The sequence below is a fragment of the Canis lupus genome, chromosome 33, assembly GCF_003254725.2.
Source record: "Canis lupus dingo isolate Sandy chromosome 33, ASM325472v2, whole genome shotgun sequence".
In the NCBI taxonomy this organism is placed as follows: domain Eukaryota; kingdom Metazoa; phylum Chordata; class Mammalia; order Carnivora; family Canidae; genus Canis; species Canis lupus.
Genome location: NC_064275.1, coordinates 28,527,706 through 28,549,645, shown reverse-complemented (window position 1 = coordinate 28,549,645; position 21,940 = coordinate 28,527,706). Strand labels below are relative to the sequence as shown.

The 21,940-nt window shown below is 41.0% G+C and overlaps 1 protein-coding gene and 1 pseudogene across 4 annotated transcripts in view; one reads left to right on the top strand and one right to left on the bottom strand.

The window, feature by feature from the left end:
* Positions 1 to 21,940, top strand: part of ZNF148 (zinc finger protein 148) — a 120,090-nt gene that overhangs the window by 411 nt on the left and 97,739 nt on the right. Inside the window, exon 1 of one of the 4 annotated variants that reach the window (XM_035709882.2) lies at positions 224 to 493. The exons of 1 other annotated variant lie outside the window; for it this stretch is intronic. The gene's annotated coding sequence lies outside the window, so the exon portion shown is untranslated. Of the gene's footprint in view, positions 1 to 223; positions 614 to 17,934; positions 20,209 to 21,940 lie in introns of those variants that run through there. 2 more of the 4 variants (XM_025474674.3, XM_049105127.1) reach the window with 2 other exon arrangements.
* LOC125754216 (dnaJ homolog subfamily A member 1-like) lies at positions 4,586 to 13,620 on the bottom strand (annotated as a pseudogene).

Below are 21,940 nucleotides of genomic sequence, written 5' to 3'. Positions count from 1 at the left end.
CGAGGCTGCGGGCGTGGGTGTGCAGGGCCGGGGGCCGCCGCCGGCCTGGGCCGCCGCGCCTGGTGCAGCGCCCTCCGCGCCCTCCGCGCCGCAGGCCGCAGCGGCCGTGCAGCCCGAGCGTGCCCCGGGGCGCGGGGCGCGGGGCGCGGGGGGCGGGGGCGGGGGCCGCGGGCCGCGGCGGGCGCGGACGGTGCCCCGGGGAGCCCGGGGGCGCTCATTGTGCGGCCGCGGCGGGCCTGCCGCCCTGCAAGGAGCCGAGGCGCTCGCGAGGCGAGGGAAGGAGGCGACCCCAGGAGTTTCCGCGCATAGAGAGGACCGCGATTGAAGCCAGAGGAAGTGCTCGGCGCCGGAGACTATGCGGAGAGTGCCTGATAGCGTAGACAGATGTAGTGCTGGGATTAACAGAGGTTGGCCCGGGGACCCAGGACGTCCCCAGACGGGCCAGGGCGGCCTAGCTCTGGACCTGTTGGGGCTCCCCCGTAGGTGACACCTGGTAAGTTGCGGCCCCGCAGTGCTCGGGGGTCACTGACCATCAGACGTGAGCCCGTAGGTCTTGGTCTGGGACCTCGCAGACCTGCGCCGCCGGTGACCGGGAGAATTCCTGAAACAGACGGTAAGGAGACGCCTGGCCTGCAGGGGATTCCCTCCCTGAGCGAGGAGTTTAGATTTTAGCGAATTTGGAAGTATTGTCATCTGCTAGAGGCCGGGTGAACGGGAACGCTGGAATGGAAATTACTTGACTTGGCGGTTTTCTTCTTCAGCTTATCTGGTCCAGGAGAACTGATGCCATATTATCCGCCCTGGGTCGCAGTACCCAGGCTTGTAATTAATGGTGGTGGTGGTGGTGGTGGTGGTGGTGGAGGAGGGGGGTGGGGTGGGGGGGGTCGGTGCACGGTGGCCTTTCTTTGGAGGCTGCATTTGGAGCTCAGATTAGTCCGAATGGATTGGTTCCCTAACTCCGAGGCCGGTGGGAGACCTTCTGCCATTCACGGCTCCTGAATGTGTACTCTCACTGAGGCGGGCATTGTGGTGTTCAGGAAAATGCATCAGCCTGCAGAGTGGAGGATCTAGAATATCTGTGTGGGTCTTGGGTTGCAAGGAGGTCAGGACTGGTTGTCTCGAGGTCTAGGGGAACCTGAAGAGACTGCACGATTCTAGAGCCAGGTTACAGGGAGTATTAGCATTTCCACATCAGGAACTGAACCAGGGCCTCTTGGATTTGCTGAGCTTCCACCAGACCAGATTTTCAAGAGGCAAATAGAGGCTAGACCCGTACTCTTTTAAGATCTACCCGAAAAATCATTCACTTTTTATTATTAAGAAAGACCACACATTACACTGTGATATTAATTCAACTGAGGGGAAGGTGGTATGAAAAAAATCATTTTCTGGAAGTAGATAGAGGGTGGAGGGACTAATGGGAAAGATGGAAAGAAATTTGGGACAGGGATGGGAAAATTCAGTGATTCGTTTGTTTAGCAAATGTATCTAAAGGAGGTTGAGAATGTAGCATTAGAGATGAGAGGGGCTTTTATTAAAAAAATTTTAATGGAAATAATCCAAGATTTTTTTTTTTTTATTTGGAAAACTTTTGTCAGTACATTTAGGTTTACTCTCTTCAAGGGCTTCAGCATATTATATAGTAGGATATAACCACTTTTATTGTCATCACAGAATGAGAGGGTCTGTTTTCTTTCCCCTCACCTGCACTGTATATTATCACTTAATGTTTGAAGTTTAACAGACTTAAGTATAGCATGTCATTATTATTTTTATTCCCTTTTAAATTGCATGAAATAATATACATACATAATTAAAAAGTAAAATTGTCCTGAGGGAGCTTATAATGAAAAGCAGTAGCCCCTGTCTCACCCGTCTATTGTGGTCCCACTTTCCAGAGGCTACTACTTAATTTTTGTAGTTCTTATCATGCTTTTCCTCAGGTCTGCGGGTAATGTGCGTGTACTGTTATTTCTCGATTGATCAAAATGACATTGTGGAGTCAGAAGACTTCTATGAATGGAAAGGATTTGTGTCGCTGGCGTTGTTATCCCCATTTTCCTCCTTTCAAGCCTTTGATGGTTATTATTTTACCTTTTTTATTAGCTCTCTTTACATCTTTAGATAATGTGCTTAAAGAGAGAGCATTTAAAATTTGACTGGAAATAGACTGGGTGAGAAGGTAAAGTGAAGTTTAAGGGATGGACCTGTAAGAAACATTGGGTTGTGGGAAACAACATCTTTGCCGCATAAGGGTTCCTGGTTACAGATCTGAGGAGGAGTTGCTCGGCAATGATAGTTGTTCATCTTGGAATTAGTTACAGGTCGACTGTGCAGTGTTCTTTGACGGTCTTCTGGAGAGTTTTAGAGTGGGGAATCTGGGAATGGATTAAAATGACCCTTGATTGTTCTTTCCAGGCTTCTGTGGCAATTATTACAGGAGTTTTTAGGAAGGAATAAATTGGTGTGGATAATGTGTTTCCTTTTTTGTGGAGGGAGGGAGGGAGGGAGGGAGGGATGGGGAAATGTGATAAAAGGGGGAAGAGGATGAAGGTCAGGGTATGATGGAGGTGGTGATAATTTTGTAGGAGGCTAAAGAAAGGGTGAAGGATTCTGAGGACATTTGGATATAGTTGATGTGAAAGAGATTTAAAATTACAGTGGTGAGACTGAGGTTTGTGGCAGTTACAAGGAAATTTGCATATTTAAGTCACTAATATGGTGGGAATAATGGTGGAAGAAAGTATGCTGCTCATATTTTAGGGTTGATTCATAAAATACCGATTTTTGAAATTTAGGTGTGAGGTTTAACGTCACCAACAAAATAAGTCTGTCGACAGATGGGGAGAATAGAAAGAAAACTTGCTCCCCTTTTCAGAAGTCTTGTTTAAGTAACCTCACCTCTGGAGAATCCTTACTTTGGATAAGAACAGCATTCACATGCAGATTATATACTGCTAAATCTTGTATTTGCTTATGGGAATTATTCTCTCCTTGTTTTGAAAGGGCTACTAACCTACCCTGGAGCCCAGACTTTCTTTTATCTATGGGGAAACTCACAACAGTTTGATTTTTAAGTGCTTATATTAAATACCTGTTGAATGACTGATAGAAAGTAGTGTTCACTGTTAGTTAAAATAATGGGACTGTGTCAAATTGCTAAGTACCATGGGAGTACTGTAGACGAAATTGTGTGTGTGTTGTGTGTTTGAGAGAGTGAGGGACAAAGGGGATAGCTGACTGCTGAAGCCTTTAGATTTAAGGGAAGAAGAGAGAATGGATTAGAATGGGACTGGAAAAATCCTGCTGAAACATTGAAGGGGTGGGACCAAAGATTCTTGTCTGATCTGAGGCTAGTTTAAGCTGAGTAAATTATTATTATTGTTATTATTTTTGAGAGAGAGCATGGCGGGGAGGGAAGGGAGAGAATCTTTTTCTAAAAAAAAAAGAGATTTTATTTATTTATTTATTTATTTATTTATTTGAGAGAGAGAATGAATGCATGTGCATACCTGCGAAGGAGGTGGGGGGAAGATGAGGGAGAGATGAGAGGGAGAGAGGGAGGGAGAGGGAAGGAAGGAATGTGGGAGTAGAGGGAGGAGCAGAAGCAGACTCTCCACTGAGCAGGGAGCCCTGGACTCCTGGGATCTTGACCTGAGCTGAAGGCAGATGCTTAACTGACTGAGCCACCCAGGCGCCCACGCCCCAGAGATAATCTTAAACAGGCTTCACACAGGGCTCAGTCTTATGACCCTGAGATCACGACCTAAGTGGAAATCAAGAGTTGGACACTTACTTAACTGACTGAGCCACCCAGGCACACCAATCTGAAGTAAATTTGAAATCTGGATCTGGAGTTGGTGACTGGTTTAATTTGGATTTTCTTACCTAAATGACTGCTTAGAGACTTAGCTGTTTTAAGAATATGTCTGATTTAATTCATTTTTGGCATGATAATAAAAAACTGTTAGGTGAAATTTCTTCCCTTAAGGAATTTATAGTATTTTTATTCTTTTAGGCGGAGAAAGACAGTTATGAAGTAATTTAGTAATAGTGTAAGATTTCAAAAAGTTGATTTAAAAAAAAAAAACAAATCAAAAGTATGCCTCCAGAGGAGAATTTATGTATTTTGGTAGTCATTTTTACTAGTAGCATTCAGAACTTTTTTGGATCACTTTTTCTGAATTCCCTTCTGAGCCTCTAGCACCTTCTATGAATTTATCTATTTAGTGCCTGTTGTGTGTTGTGGGGGGACTGGACTTGTAAAGGTGGGTTAAACATGGTCCCTACCCTCAGAGTTCATTATCCCTTCAGAACGGCACAGTTATAAATAATAGGAGGCATAATGTTACACTGAATAGTCTCATTGGTGACAAATCTTTTTAGTCTGAAAGATTTGATTTTTAGAAATGCTGAAGATCGGACCCTGGGTGGCTCAGTGGGTTCAGCTCAGACCCTGGAATGGAGTCCCACAGGGACTTCCTGGTCAGTGGGGAGTCTGCTCCTCCCTCTGCCTCTCCCTTTCTCCAGGCCTGTGTTCTCTCTTTTCTCATTCACTCTCTCTCAAATAAATAACTAAAGTCCTAAAAAAAAAAAAAAAAAAAAAATGCTGAAGATCTATCAATAGCAAATAGAGTGAATAAAGAATAGTTTTGGTTTAAATTCAGCTAGTCACAGAAATAGGAATGGTTTTCTTGGTTGACTTAACTGATTTTGGAAAACACTCTGAGAGGAAGTTGGAAATATGTTGAGCAGTGGTGTTCGTTTCACTTGTAGGTAGTCAAACATCGAATAAATGTTGGTGAAGTGCATCAGATGGTTGGATGGTTAGAGTGAATAAATAGGCTAGTGGTACCTCCCAGAGGGTCTCACTGAGTTTAATATGTAAATAAATTCTGGGTTTATTTGTTAACAAACACTTTGATTACTGTGAACAGGATGGTTTATGGTTAAGATCCCAAATGAGTTTTATGGACAGTAAATGCTGTAGGAGTTCAGGGAATGGAGAAATGAATATTGGCTGAGGTTTGGGGAAAGGATTTAAGTGTACCATACTTTAGCTAGATATCTGAAAGGATTCCTTAGGGATCTCAGGAGAGGAACTAAATTGCTCCAAATTTCTCTTGCAGCCCTAGAATGAACCTAGAGTCTGGATCTATTTTTGTCTAAATGCTTTCTGCCTATTTCATTTTAGCTACTCCTACTGGTTTGTTCCTCTTCAAATTCTCCTTTGCTGGGTAGATTTTGAGCTCCCTGGAACAACGAAGGGAGGGGGTCTGTTTCCATCTATGTCTAGTGTAACTTTTAGTTTTTCCTTTTATGAGCCTGTACCCCACAAATTACTTGGTCTCTGTGAGTGAAGAGCATGAGTCAACTTGGCTCTGCTATCCTGGCATTTTCCTGCGTGCTTTTCTCAAATCTGCTTTCTGAATTACAGAATAGAATAGTCAGAGAATTGAGGGCATATGTCTAGTAGACACATGCTTGTTGAATGAATGAGAAAATATCAGATAATTCAGGAGCTCTAAATGATCTATGTTTCTGATAGTTTCAGTTTATTTATTCATAACCTGCCTTTTTTCTGCAAAGGATTTAATGGGGCTGACAGATAAATGTATGCTATAATATGAGTTGAAATAATTGAGGAAGTCTAGTTGAAGAGAAAATGAAAGAAGAATCTGTTTAAAAAATATAAGGTCTATTATTATGAATGCTAGAAAACTAGGAATAAAGTGGAGGATAACCAGATGGAGAAGGAAAGGTGTTATCCCACGGAAAGTATGATTATGAAAGAAGAACAAGATTATTGATATATGATAGCTTATGTTTAGTGCAAAGCAAAGAAGATTGAAAGTGTAAAGGATTACTTGAAATGGTTATTTTTGGGAGGAAGATGGTAAGACAATTTGAAGGATAAGAATAAACAGGAGTTTAGAATGTAGCAGAATTTATTTATGATGTGGATTTGTAACAGTTTTCAGAAAATGATGGGGTGAGTTCAGTCAACAGATAATGAACATTTGCTATATGTAAAAGCATTGTTCAGTGTAGTCAGGAATAAATCCTTTGGGATTTATAGTCTAGTAGTGGAGCTGGACTTGTGCACAAATAACTCCACTATGATCAACATAGAAGGAAAACGATGTTACTCAAGTTAAAAGGTAGGAAAAAACATTTGACTAGGGGAAAACCTGGGACTACATTTAATGGCATGCAAGTGGTATTTTAGCTAGTCTTTGAAGAGATGGATAGGATTCTGGCTGGTAGAAATATCTGGAAAGTGAGCATTCCAGTCTGAGGGATTAGCAAAAACAAAGACTTAGAGGTGAGAAAGCCAAGGATTTATGGGAAATAGTGAGTTAGTGTTTAACTTTTTTTTTTTTTTTTTACCATGATCCACATCTTCAGCTAATAAAATGCATGTATGAATATGTGTATGTATAAAACAAAAAGCTTCAATAACCATATCCCTTACCATGCTGGATGCACGCGTATGTTTCCCATTCTGCTCTGTTTGGCAAAAAAGTAAAAAATAAAAAAAGGTGGCTGTCGCTCACACACTGATTTCATGACTAAACAATTGATCACAACTTATAGCTTGGAACACAGAGTTCGTGAATAGGCCATAATATGATAAAAGGTAGGAAGAGTCAGTGGGGTTGGGTAGGAAATGGATGGCCTTGGAAGCTAAGCCAAGTAGTTTGTATTTGATCTGATGTTGTGCTTAGTAAGCAAACAGGCTAGGTTGTAGTCTTGGCCCTTCTGTTTTACCTGTGCTATTATTATGGAGAGAATTACTTCCTTTTGAGACTCCACTTTCTCATCAAGAAATTGATAATTATTATACCTTCTGGCAAGGGTTATGGTGACGATTTGAGGATTAAAGTATGCTAACGTAGGATTAAAGTACGTTCATGTATCATTAACGTATAGCTACTCAACTTTTTTGAGTAGAGAATGGAATAAAAGCCTGTATATTAAATACCTTCATCTGATGATAGCTGTACTGTACAGGGGAGATTGGCGGCAGTGTGGTGGTATAGTAAGATTGAGGGGGGTGAGAAACGCAGTTAGGAGGCCACTGGAGAAACTTAAGGGCTTGAATTTGTTTGATAGCAGTAGGACTAGAAATGAGGGGGGAGAATGTGATTGGACGGTGAGCGGAGGGGAGGATGACTGGAAATTTAGAGCTGTGGTAAGATTCAAAAGGCAGCAACTGAAAATGGAATATAGGTTGGGGTAGGTTAGTGGGGGATGTTTGAGTGGGAAGTTAAAGTTTATTGCATATAGCAGGTCCTCAATTATTTGTTGAATGATTAAATACGTAAACAGAGGAGTGATTTGCAAATGGAGACAGTAATGGATTGGTTTGAGAAGGAGGGGTGAGATTGAAGGGTGCTTTTGCGGGATTGCAATAATTTCTTCAGGGAATATTTTTGTATATACTGTGCACAAGGTTCCATGGTAGGCATTGTGAAGGATATATGTTTATAAATGACATCATTTTCTTCAGGAGTTTATCCAGGGACAAAAATGTGTACACATCTGTCCATGACAGAAGTACCTATGGCAGGTTCGACTTTGGAGAGGAGTTGGTGTGTAGCTTAGGCCTTAAAGGATTATAGCAGGCAAGTGGTGAGGGTTGGTATTCCAAAAAGAGGGAGTGTGATAATGAGTGACAGAAAAGTTGCGGATGCTTTTAGGGTTTGGTGGTCTAGATGAGCTGGAATTTAGGGTTCATGTTATGAATGGAGGGAAATAAGGCTGTAAAGTAGAGGAAACATCACAATCTAGTCTAAATGGGTTTTTAAATATTTATTGAGTTACAACCTTATTTACATAAAGTGCTGAAATCCTAAGGTTACAAGACAGTGAGTTTTTGTAGGTAGACCTTTATGTAACCGCCATCCAGTTCAACATTTCCAACACCTGGGAAGGCTCTCTCGTTTGTCACTTCTAAGTTGATGTCCCGCTCAATGAAAAGTAACTATAGTGACCCTTGAACAACATGGGTTTGAATTGTACAGGTCTACTTACAAGTGGAATTTTTTTTTTTTTTTTAAGATTTTATTTATTTATTCATGAGAGACAGGCAGACAGAGAGGCAGAAACACAGGCAGAGGGAGAAGCAGGCTCCATGCAGGGAGCCTGATGTGGGACTTGATCCTGGGTCTCCAGGATCATGCCCTGGGCTGAAGGCGGCGCTAAACCGCTAAGCCACCAGAGCTGCCCTGGAATTTTTTTGATAATTACAGCATAGTACTGTATTTTCTTTATGATTTTCTTAATATTTTCTTCTCTTTATTATAAGAATGCAGTATATATTACATATAACATGCAAAATATGTATTAATCTATAGTTATCAGTAAGGCTTCTGGTCGACAGTAGGCTATTGGCAAAGTTTTTGGGAGTCAAAAATTACGCCTGAATTTTTGACCACTGTGGGGAGAAGTTGGCTCCCCAACCTCTGCATTGTTTAGGGTCAGCTGTACTATTCTGATCTCTATCACAACAGAGTAGTTTTGTTTTTCAATTTCTTATTAGTGGTATCATACATCTGTGTCTGGTTTCTTATGCTCAGCATATGTCTGTGAGATTCATCCATGATGCATATAGCAGTAGTTCATTCTTTTTCATTTCTCTGTGGGATTCTATTATGAACATATCACAGTGTATTTATTCATTTCACGATTATTGGAGAGTTGGCTAGTTTCTATTTTTTGGAAGTCTAAGGATTTTTAACTTTGCATTGGGGAACCATTGATGATTTTTGATGCGGAAATGAGGTGATTTAAGAAGACATATGTGGTGACCTGTTTCGTTATGTTTTGTTTTTGCAATGAAGAGAACCTCGTGACTAGGAGACAAGTCAAAAGGCTATGACAGAAGTGTGAAGTGTTGAAAACCTAAGTTTTGGTGGTGGTAGTGGGAATAAAAGAAATGAGATATATAGAAGAAAGAATTGAAGGTTTGATGGCAAGTGGCTTTTGGGGAACTAGAGGAAAAGAGAAAGAGAAGGAAAATTTTGGGGCTTTTCTTGGGTAACTGAGGATGGTAGTGCCATTAATAAAAATTATTGGATCAGTTAGCAGAACTATTTTGGTGGGGAAGAATAATTACTTTGGTTTTAAGACACATGACCAGTGTGTGAGGCACCAGTGGAAGTATGCAAGGGGACTGACTTAGCCAGAGTTAGAAATACCGGATTCAACTGAGGAAGGAGGTCCAGTAGAGACTTGGGAATATGTACCTCGAGTTAGGTAATTGAAGCTACCACTAATTCTGGATTTGGTAGCGTCATAATGGCAATAAAGTTATTTGGACTAATAATTAAGGTATTAATTGAAGCAATGATTGAAGAATACAGGTAAAAAGAAATCATCACATATTCCAGTTCCTAAGGAATACATTAGGTTGTAGCAGAGGGGGATGGTTTAAAGGTTATTTTTGGGAGCTGAGGGAGGATATCCATATGAGGAATGAAAATGTAGAAGCAATGTTAAGGGATGAGACGCTGAAGGGGGAGAGAATTAGAGAAAGCTACCGGACAGAACTTGGGGAAAATATCCACTATTTGGCCTAAGTAGAGGACCAGTGCTTCTTGGAGACAGAAGCAGCAACTAGAGAGACTACAGTAGAATACTGTGGTACAGTGACATAAAACAAAAGAGGTCGTTCACATGTCCTTGCCAGAGAGGGGATAAGGACTTGGGTGGTGGGTCATATGATTTGGTACATACAATTGTTTTTTGGTCTTCAGGAAAGCAGTTCAGAGACCACAGTGCATGGAGGTAAAGGACTGAGTGGGTTGGGAGAATATGGAAACATTGAATGTAGGAATTGTATTAAGTTTATTTTAAGAAGGAGGAACAACAGCTCTTTTTCCAAAACTAGAGGCAAGAAGTAACAGATGGATGAAGATACAGCATTTTAGAAGCTGTAAAGAGGATTTGATTACAGGTGGAGAAGGTGTGATTTGAAGGAATTTTATGGAAGAGATTGAGTTTTTGATGGGATTAAAGATTTAAATATGAAAATGACTTGGATTAGTCAATGAAATAGAGAATTACATTTAGAATGAATCAGCCATGGAAGATTTCATAGCTTTCTGGTAGCACTTGACACCCAGTGTGCGGATGTAAAGAAAACAGATGGTGAAGATTGTCATTGGGGAGGTGCATGGTCAATGTAATGGAAGGTCATGATATTCTGAAAGGGAGTAGTAAATGGCTGATGGACAGATTTAAATTGTGAAGGGAGACTAGGGAAGCCAAAAGGATATAAGGAGCAGGTGTAGAACTATAAAGTAGTTGTGGTTTAAAAAACAACAAAAAAGAAGGTCTCTGAATGATAATCCTAGGTATTGCACTTCCAATTGATGACCTATTTTCCTTTTTTTTTTTTTTTTTTCTATTTTCCTTTTTTTATGTGTGTGGGTGGCTGAAGTGCGGCTGAAGGTTTTAGGAGTTGAGGAAGCTCAGGTTGTAGAAAGTACTTCAGCATCCTTATAGTCCTTCACTCATTCACTACTGCATATAAAATGCCAGCAGCAGTGTTATTCTTCACTGGTCCCATTAAGAGATCTGACACTGAACACCACCCCTAGGATGATGATCATCATCCTCATGCTTCCCCATTGTAATGGCACCATCTTTCCTGATTGGGATCGAAGTCCACCAGTGCTACTTGTCCATTTCATCAGTCTCTTCTACTTCCTTCCTCTCAGGTAGGAGTTTTTCCAGCAAAGAAAGTTTATCAGGAGAGAGAAAGCCGTTCTCAGGGAAGTTTACCTTAAATTCGATGATTAAGAAGCAACCCTTCTCATATGGCCTACGATAAATTGGCATGCCTTTGTTTAGCACATGCTTGATATCCCCATGCTTGACAATCTGACCTGGATGAGAGTTGATGACGATTGTCAAGAGTAGATAATGGCTTTTGAAAGCCACACAGGGCTTCAACCAGCTGTATATCCATACACATGAAAAGATCTTCTCCTGGTCGAGTAAAAATAGCATGGTCCTTTTGACCTAAAACAATGATAATATCTCCTGGTTCCGGTCCTCGTTCTTGGTCTCCCTCACCATGGAATGTTGTCTTCTGGCCATCTTTCATGCCTTTGTCAATATGCACTTCTACTAGATTCTTCTCTCGAACTATCTTCCTTCTGTCGCAGCTTTTACATCTATCTTTAGGACTGATCCGTTCCCCATGGCACTCCATGCACACAGACTGAATTTGGTGAACCATTCCAGGTCCTATCTGATGAATTCTTACTTGCATGCCAGTACATTGGCAATTGGGACAACATTCGACTGCTCCTTTCTTACCACCTTGGCCTTCGCATTTATCGCAAATCACATTCTTTTGCAGAGCTAGTTTTCTTGCTGCACTATTATATAAATCTTCTAAGGTTGCTGAGAGCTGACATACAACATTTTTCTCTCTCCTTTCTCTCTGCATCCTTCCTCCTCCTCCAAAAAACATATCAAAGATCTCCATGGGGGAGCCAAAACCAGTACCAACTCCACCTTCTTTAATTGCCTCTTCTCCTCCTTTTCTTTGCATCAGAGAGCACTTCATAAGCTTGAGAAATCTGTTTTAACTTCTCTCCTTCATTTGGATTCTTTATCAGGGTAGTACTCAAGGCCAATTTCCTATAAGCCTTTTTCAATTCCTCCTGGGTGGCATTGGGTTTGACCCCCCCCCCCCCCAACATCATAGGAAGTGGTTTCTTTCACCATTTTCTACAGCCAGCGAGAGGGCCGAGGCTGGTGTGGGAGAGTGGGAAGGAGCGCATTTCCAAGCATTTTGGAAAGTTCCCATATATTTCTTAGTGTTCTTAGGAGGCTGGTTGTGTTTTCTCATTTCACTTACTACCTATATAGAAGTTAAGTCCCAGATGTACAGTTCTAAACATGCTTCCCTGGCTTGTTTGTAGTTATTATTGATTGAACATGTTTAAAGGAGCTGTATTGCCAATTCCAAAAACAAAATATAGTTAAACTGTTTTGTTTTGATTTGTTTTTAAATCCCAGTGCTTGAAGCCTTCATCATCTTCCATTGATGGTATTTAAGACCTGGACCAGGCTCTTTATTTTTTGGCTTTGTCTTTGCTCTCAAACTTTTGCTTGTCCACTTCTGCAGTAGTGTTCATTTTTATCACTTTGTTGTCTGTCAACTTTTCCCTTGTACTTTCAAAGGCTTGACTCTCAGTGCTGACCCAACTGTGGTTTTTGAGATTCTCCACCAGTGCCTTGCTGTGGTCCTGGCAGCTGACATTTTAAACCATTCACTGGCCCAATGCTGTATTCTTTAAACTCTTTGCGTTTGTATTATATTCCTTATGTGATTAAGTCATGCTTTCACCCTCTGAACAAAGAATACTTTCTGGGCCTCCCTGTTTTTGATGTTACGCACGTTTCAGAGAGAGCATATTTAGTGGTAGTGAGACAAATATGACAAGACACAAAATACATGTTACTGCTGTTCCACCTAAGTGCAGCTTTGCTTCAGGATTCCTTCCAGAATCTAGTCCTAGGTCATTCATCACTCTCCCCCTCCATCCCTTCTACATTTAGTCAGTCACCAAAGTTAATGATGAAGGACCTATGGAGACCAGGAACTTTGAAAAGCCTAAGAGAGTCCAGGGAGGGCACTTTGACCATTTCATGTTTTTGCTGTAACCTGCCTGATTTGGTCTGGAGTGGTTTACCAGGACCTGCCTCTGACATAGCTTGGCCTCTGAGTGAGAGTATATTCTGAATATCTGAGTGGGTTCGCGGATTAGATGAATGATGGATATCTTAAGGAAGGTATTGGGCATGATTGTAGTGGAAATGGAGAGAGACGGTTTTACTGGTAATTGTATTAATTTCACAGATTAAGTGACTTCACAAGATAGAGGTTGGATGCCTGAAAATCTTAGTTGGCATCAAGGAGTTTTCCTTGTAAATTTGACAAGAGCCGGTATCCCAGAGATTAGGATGAACTACACACTTGATGTTTTGTAGGGGCCTTTATGTGTGTGTCAACACATCCACGCCTGCGTGTGTAGATACATTTAATGATATAGAGTGTTAATTTGATTAGATTCTATAATTTGGGGAAATGGAAATGGTAGTCTTGAGTTGGGAGTGGTAACTGGCGTGGTAGAGAATGTTTGGAAAGATCACTGTCAGGTTATTGGGGGTATATGCTTGGGAAATGGATTTTTCAGGGACTAGTAGCCTCTCTGGAATTGGTTCACAAAATTTGAGGGCAGTTTGGGGCAAATTTGTGTGTTAAGTTGGAGAGCATCAGCTCGGAGGGAATGAGGGAACGCCACGAAATGCAGTTTTGAGAGAGCCAGGAGTCGGTTTGGTGGGAGCTGATGTAAACTGTAAAAGTTCATTGTGGAGAGGTTTTGAGTAGGTCAGTGGGAGAAGTCATGGAAGGAATTCGTGAGGAAGCTTGTTTATACCAGAAGAGTGAACTTGAAGAGTAACATTGGAGAGGCGGTTTGGGGGAGATCGTGTTTTTGGGGGGGACATAGGTCAAAAACCGGAAGGCAGGGGAAAACTTAGGACGAGTGAGGTACGGTGTGGAGCATCGGGCGGAAGGGCTAAGCAAGAGTTCCCGAGTCGTGTCTTACCGTGAGGAGCCTTAGCGGGACGCGGCCTCCCCGGCGGTGGTTCGGGGCGGGAGGGGCTGAGGCCTCCCGGGGCGGGGGCGGGGGAGGAGGAGGAGGAGGAGGAGGAGGAGGAGGAGGAGGAGGAGGGCGCCGGCCTGAGGAGGCGCTGGCCTGAGGGGGGGGCCGGCCCGCGCCCCGCCGCCCCGCGCCCCGCCGCCGCACGCACGCACGCGGCTCGCCGGCTCCCTTTGTTGTGAGTGTGCGCGTGCGTGAGCGCCCGCGTGCGGGGGGCGGGGGCGGGGGCGCAGGGACGTCGGGCTCCGCGGGCAGGGCAGCCTCGCGACACCCGCCTTCCGGGTCGCGGCCCTGCGAGCTGGCGGCCGGCGCGTGCCGCGGCGTCCCTCACGCCCCCCGCCCCCCGCCCCCTTCCCGCACGTGCTCTGCGGGCGGCTCGGGCTCGCGGTCCCCGTGGTCCCCGTGGTCCCCGCCCGGCGCGGCGCCCTTGGCGGGACTCGCACGGCGAGCGGGGGCGGGAGCGGGAGCGGGGGCGGGAGCGGGAGGGGGGCCCGCGAGGGGGGCCCGCGAGCCGCGGTAAGGCGGCCGCCCCCGCCCCGCCCCGCCCCCGGGACTTCTTGCCGCGTCGGGAACCACCGCGGGGTGCGCTCCGGAAATGCAACAGTTGGAGCCTCGTCCCCAGACCGTCCATTAAAAGCAGCTTTTTTTTTTTTTTTTGGTTTTACATAATTATGATTGTGTAGTTTGCATATAGAGGGAGTCTTGCAAAATTGGGCACGGCGTGATTTTTTTTTTTTAAAGCATTAATCTTCTAGGGGGTAATGGTAAAGGCACCGCTCAGTTGTGAAATTTCAGCTATGTTAAATGTTGCTATAAATAAAATCCTATGCAGATTTTTAGATTTAATATAGCTAAAAATACGTTTGCAGTTGTCCCTTGGTGCAGGAGGAAGCCCTGGGTTCCGCGGTGCTTGTTTCTGGGCAGATTTTCAGGATTGTCAGCATGATTCGGGTGCAGGACCTTAACCTGGGTGAATAATTTGCTTGAGATTACCAGTCTGTTTTGCAACCGGGAATAGACTCTGGGTCTCTCATTCCCAGTCTGGTGACCTATCCGAGAATAGACTGAGGAAACTGGGTATTTTTCTGTTTGGTGCAAAATGCAGGCGGAGTTGATTTCGTAGTGAGTATTAAAGAGCCGGAAAGTGAATGTGTGAACGTTTGATTTTCTGTTGCAACGTTTAAAGGTAGTTCTCCACGTGGTCTTCGGCCTTTCTTTGAATTACAAAAGGCACCTTAGGATATTCCTCGAGGCTAACCTTTCTCGGCGTTTGTAGCCCATTTACACTTGATTAAAATAGATGCTTATTGTAATTAACTTTTTCACGTGGGTATTCTCTGGCTGGAGAATAGCAGGTAACTTGTGAATGTTCAGCCTCACAAATGCTAGGGAGAAGAGGAATTAGGTTAAGTTCATTACTCTCTGGTTCAAAAAATTTTGGCTCTTTTTTTTACTGAAGATGCCTGAAAAGGTAGAGACGGAATACCTGTGGATTTTCTTCTCAGCTTTATATACTGTTATTCTCCCTATTACTGCATTAGCTTCGCACAACAATATTTGGTTATCAGGTGTTTTGGTGTGCCTTTTACGAAACAGTACCTTTTCTTTCTTTTAAGATTTTATTTATTTGTTCATTCATTCATGAGAGACACAGAGAGAGACAGAGGCAGAGACACAGGCAGAGGGAGAAGCAGGCTCCATGCAGGGAGCCCCATGCAGGACTCAATCCCGGGACCCCAGGGTCAGGCCCTGGGCCAAAGGCAGGGGCTAAACTCTGAACCACCCTGGGATCCCCCGAAGCAGTACCTTTTCATAGTATAGGAGTTGCAGTTGGGCTTTTTTGTTTTGTTCGTTCCTAACCTTTCTTATCCCTTTCCTCTTGTATCACAAAAACAAAACCCATCTTTCTTCTTCCTCCTTCCCATCTCCCAAAGAACCTGGACATTTTTAATAATTTAATACGATAGTTCTTCACCAGGGGTGATTTTGGCAACCCCTAGAGACATTTTTGGTTGCCAGTGCTGGGGGATTCTATTGGTATCCAGCAGGTGGAAACCCTGACTTCAGGTTGAGAATAACATTCTCCCAAATAATTTAAATTTATAAAAGTTATTTATAATGTGATTGAAATCTCTGTATCACATTGTTATAAACTTTTTTCCAAAGTTGTCATTAGAATGATCACGGGTCAAAGGTTATGGATATATTTTAGGTAATCAGTACTTGGGGTTTGGGAGCTGCAAGATTAACAAATTTAACTCTTGGTATGTACATTAGGAAATGGGGTTTCAGAGAGATTGTGACCTATACGCGTTCTCATGGATAAAGCAGAGCTCAAGTCTCTCGTTTTTATTATAATTTATTTAATTAAAATTTTAGTACTGAGAGAAATAGTATTGATCATTTCTGCTTGGTATACAAATACGTATAAATAATTGAATTACAAAATAATTGCATGGTGAGACTCTCAGTAGTTAGTGAATTGTTACTTTTTCAGATTCCCATGTGTTTGTTGAATTCATCAGCATGGTTTTGTAACTGTTGTAAACTTGGCAGCATCTGCTTTTTAAAAAAGTGTTTGGAAAATTTAAAAGGACCAAATACAGTTTTAAAACAATTCAAAGTTAATTATGATCTCTTAGGCAGCATTGCAAAGTGGAATCATCTTTGGGTGTCTTGAAGTGTTGCCTATAACTATGAGTTATTGTGCTAATTGTCAATCTGTTCTAGCAGGATCCTTTGGTTTAATTGTAGAAAAAGATACTGGAACTTTCAGGTGAAATGTAATTGGATGAAATATAAATTGAGTATTTAGATGAAATATTTTTAAATTGAGCAGTGTATTGTCAGAGGAATATGTATCAGTGGGTTCTTTTTATGTTTAAAAATTTTTTTTGGTAGTGTTTTTTTGAAATGAGTAAAATGACAAGAGATCTTATTATTATTTTATTTTTTATTTTTTATTTTTATTTATTTATTTTTTAATTTTTATTTATTTATGATTGTCACACAGAGAGAGAGAGAGAGAGAGAGAGAGAGGCAGAGACATAGGCAGAGGGAGAAGCAAGCTCCGTGCACCGGGAGCCCGACATGGGATTCGATCCCAGGTCTCCAGGATCATGCCCCAGGCCGAAGGCAGGCGCCAAACCGCTGCACCACCCAGGGATCCCTCATTATTATTATTTTAAAGATTTTATTTATTCATTCATGAGAGACACAGAGAGTCAGAGACATAGGTAGAGGGAGAAGCAGGCTCCTGCGGGGAGCCTGATTCCAGGACCCCAGGATCACGACCCTGAGCCAAAGGCAGACGCTCAACCACTGAACCACCCGGGTGTCCCGACAAAGGATCTTATAAACAAAGATTTCTTTAAAAACTTTTAAATAAAAAATTTATAGAAAAAAAATTGAAATCCGTATTAATGAAAAGAAAAAATCAACTGGAGAAGCTGCTGTTAATATTTTGATATATGACCTTTTTATATTTTCATTAACTTTTTAAAATTGAAAATTTTAAATAAAAAATTAAACAGTATCGTGAACCTCCATATAACTAGCTTCAACAATTAGCAATTAATGGCCATTCTTGTTTCATCTATACCTCTACCCAGTTTCTCCCCTTTCATATTATTTGTTAAAAAAAACTTTATTTTGAAGTAATTATAGACTTACAGGAAGTTGCAAAATTAGTAGAATCCTATGTATCCTTTACCCAGCTTCCCTCAGTGGTGACAAATTTTATAAAGCTCTAGTAAGACATTAAAACAAGGAAATTGACATTGATACATTAATCTTACTATTAACTGCCGGATTTACTCATTTTGCACTATTTAACCTGAATTCATTTGTGTGCCTGTGTGGTTCTCTGCATTTCCCCCCATGTATAAAAGTTCATTTAACTACCACCACAGTGAGGATACAGAACTGTTCATCTCCACAAAGAAAACCCCTCATGCTACTCCTTTATGTTTGCATCTCACCCCAAAGCCTCTCTCTGTCTCTTTGCAATCTTATTTTCCATCTCTTTAGTTTTGTTATTTCAAGAATGATATATTAACACATACTTCATTGAACCAAAACTCATTTTTTAAAAGATTTTATTTATTTATTCATGACAGACATAGAGAGAGAGAGAGAGAGGCAGAGACACAGGCAGAGGGAGAAGCAGGCTCCACGCATGGAGCCCAATGCGAGACTCGATCCCAGGACTCCAGGATCGTGCCCTGGGCCAAAGGAGGCGCCAAACCGCGGAGCCACCCAGGGATTCCCCCCCTCCCCCCCCAAAACTCATGTTTTGAAGGACTTTGGGTATATTTACTATTTTGTTACTGAGAAATAAAGTGATCATGAGCATTCATGTACAGGATTTTGTGAACAGTTGTCTGAAATAAATGCTCGAGTGAGCTTTTTAGGTTATATGGCAAGGGCAAATTTAGTTTTATAAGAAAGTTCCAAACTATTTTTCCAGAGTGGCTGTTCCATTTTACATTCTCATCAGCCATGTGTGAAAGATCTACTTATTCTGCATGCTTGCCAACATTTGTTTTTATCATTATTTTTTATTTTAGCTGTTCTAATTAGGTATATAGTGATGCTTTATTGTGGCTTTAATTTTGCATTTCCCTAATGGCTAATGATATTGAACATCTTCATATGAACTTACTTGTTGTCTGTTCATGCCTTTTTCTCATTTGCTAATTGAAATACATTTATTTCTTTATTAGTAAGTTTTGAGAGTTCTTTATATGTTCTAGATATAAGACTTTATCAGACATGGTGTGCAAAACATTTTCTCAGTCCTCAGCTCATCTTTTCATCTTCTTCACAAGTTCTTTCACAGGGGCAATGCTTTTAATTTTGATGAAGTCTGGTTTCTTTTATAGATCATGCTTTTGGTTCCACGTCCAGGAACCTTTTTCCTTAAGTCCTGAAGGATGTCTCCTGTGTTTTCATCTAAAGTTGTGTAGTTTTACGTTTACATTAAATTCATGATCCATTTTGAGTTAATTTTTATATAAAGTTGTGAGATTTTAGGTCAAGACTTTTTTTTGCTGATGGATGTCCAGTAGTTCCAGCACTATTTGTTGGAAAGATTATCTTTCTTCCATTGAATTGTATTATCTGTTGGTCTAGTTTTGGATTTTCTGTTGTGCTGATCTATATTATATGTTTGTTCCTCTGTTAGTACCACAGTCTTGATTAATGTAGTTTTTTAGTGTATTATTATTATTTTTTAAAGATTTTATTTATCTCTTCATGAGAAACACTGAGAGAGAGAGGCACAGACCTAGGCAGAGGGAGAAGCAGGCTCCCTGCCCGGAGCCCAATGTGGGATTGGATCCTGATCCCGGGACTCCAGGATCACGCCCTGAGCCAAAGGCAGATGCTCAATTGCTGAGCCACCCAGTATACTCTTTAGGATTTTATGTATATAAGATCATGTCATCTGTAAATAGAGGTGCATTTTACTGCTTCCTTTTCATTGTGAATGCATTTTATTTAATTTTCTTGCCTAATTTTCCTTGTTAGAATGTCTAGTACAGTGTTGAATCAAAGAAGAGAGAATAGACATTTTGTTTCCAATTGTAGGGGGAAAGCATTAATTATTTCACCCTTAGGTATAATGTTGTTAGATTTTTTTATAGATGACCTTTATCAGGTTGAAGAAATTTTCTTCTATTCCTAATGTCCTGGGAGTTTTTATTGTTAAGAGGTTAGATTTTTGTCACATTTTTCTTCATCTGCTGAGATGATCTACAAAAAGATAAAGGTTTTGTCCTATTCTGTTGATAGGGTGTATTATTTATATTACTTGATTTTCAGATGTTAAACCAGTTTTGGAATTTTTTTTTTTTTTTTTTTTTGAGATAGAGAAAGAGTACATGTGTGCATGGAGGGAGGGCCAGAGAGAAGAGAAAGAGATAGAACCTTAAGCAGGCTCTGCACCCAGCATGGAGTCTAATCCCAGATCCCATGACCCAAGATCATGACCTGAGTCAAAACCAAGAGTCGGATGAAACCAAGAATTGGGCACTCAACCGACTCAGCCACTCAGGTGGCCCAATGATAATTCTTTTTAATCCTTATATTGGTGATTTGTATCTTTTCTGTTTTTATTTGTTAGTCGTATTAGGGACCTAAAATTTTTGCTTCATTGATTTTCTCCATTTTCCTGTTTCAGTTGCATTCATTTTCTGTTCTTTATTATTTCCTTCCTACTGCATGCTTTGGGTTTATGTCCCCCCCCCCCTTTTTTAGTTTCTTGTGGTAGGTAATGAGGTTATTGATTTGAGATCTTCATTTCTTTTTTTTTTTAATATTTTATTTATTTATTTATTTATTTATTTATTTATTTATTTATTTATTTATTAATTATAGTCACAGGCAGAGAGAGAAGCAGGCTCCATGCACCAGGAGCCCGATGTGGGATTTGATCCCAGGTCTCCAGGATTGCACCCTGGGCCAAAGGCAGGCGCCAAACCGCTGCGCCACCCAGGGATCCCAGATCTTCATTTCTAATGTAAGCAGTTAGTGCTATGAATTTCCTTTAAACTAATGCTTTGCTGCATTTCACAAATTTTGACGTTTTTATTTTCATTCATTTTTATGTATCTGTGTATATTAAATTTTTCTTTGAGATTTCCTCTTTGATGTATCAACTTTTTAGAAGTGTTTTGGTTTTTTCCTGTGTGTTACGAGGTTTTTCTGTTGTTTTTCTGTTACTGATTTCTAGTTTAAGTCCATTATGGTCACAGAATTCACTCTATTATTTTAATTCTTTTAAATTGGTTGAGGTTGGGACGTCTGGGTGGCTCAGTGGTTGAAAAGCTGCCTTTGGCTCAGGTTGTGACCCCGGGGTCCTGGGATCCAGTTGTGCATCAAGCTCCCTGCAGGGAGCCTGCTTCTCCAAACTCTGCCTGTGTCTCTGCCTTTCTCTGTGTGTCTCTCATGAAGAAGTAAATAAAATGTTTTTTAAAAAAATTTTGTTGAGGTTTGTTTTGTAGCTCAGGGTATGGTCTGTCTTGGTAAATGTTCTCTGGGTGCTTGAAAAGTGTGTTAGGCTGTCATTGGGTAGGGTATTCTGTATACAGTTGACCTTTGAATGACATGGGCTTGGGTTGTGCTGGTCTACTTATATATGGATTTTTTACAGTACTGTAAGTGTGTTTTCTTTATGATTTTCTCTAACATTTTATCTAGTTTTATGTAAAAATGGAATATATACTACATGTAAGATAAAAAACTCTGTGTTGATGTATTATTTATATTACCAGTAAGACTTCTAGTCAACAAGTAGGCTTTAGTAGTGAAGTTTTGGAGGGAGTCAAAGGTAAGCATGGATTTTTGTCTGGGTGAGGGATTTGTTCAAGGATCAACTGTATATCATTTATATTCTGTTGGTTGGTTGTGTTTTAATATAGCCACTGTGCTTTTCTGAAAAGTATTGTTACAGCTTTTTCATTACTTTATTTTCAGCATATGTTATCAGATTTCTTGTTAGCAACATACAGTTGGGCCATTTAAAAAAATCTGCTCTGCCAGTCTGTCTTTGATGAGTTTACTTAGGGTATCTGCATTTAAGGTGATTATTGATGTGTCATCACTTATGGCTGCAATTTTTTTTTTTTTTTTGCTTGTTTTGGTTTTTGGTTTTTGCTTCTCTTTTCTTGCCTTCCTGCAGATTATTGGAACATTCTTTAGGATCCCATCTTTTATAATGTGTAGAAGATCTACTTACAATGTTTTTGAGACTGTCTTGGTGTAGTTTTTGCAGTGGTTGTTGTAGTTATTACCCAGGGTGATTTATAACCGTCTGCTGATATCAGCAGATTACAACGTCAACAGATGTGTGTAAACTTCTATATTACCCTTTACCTTCTCAAGTTTTAAACATAATTGTCTTAGGTATGAAATGGTGTTGCAATTTTTGTTTCAATCATCAAGTATGATTTATAAAACTAATGATGGAAAAGATAATCTGTTGTATACCAATAGTTCTTTTCTTCCTGTTGGGAATGTTTTCTTCAACCAGTCCTTATAAGTATGGCTGCAAGTGACACATTCTTCTAGTTTTTCTTGTTTTGGGAATGCTTTGTAAAAATGGTTTATTTGTTCCTTGCTGTGGTCTGAATGCATTTCCCTAAAATTCATACACTGAAATTCTATTAGGAGTTGGGGCCTTTGGGAGGTGATGAGGTCATGAGGGAGGGGCCCTCATGATTGGAATTGGTGCTGTTATAAAAGAAGCCAGA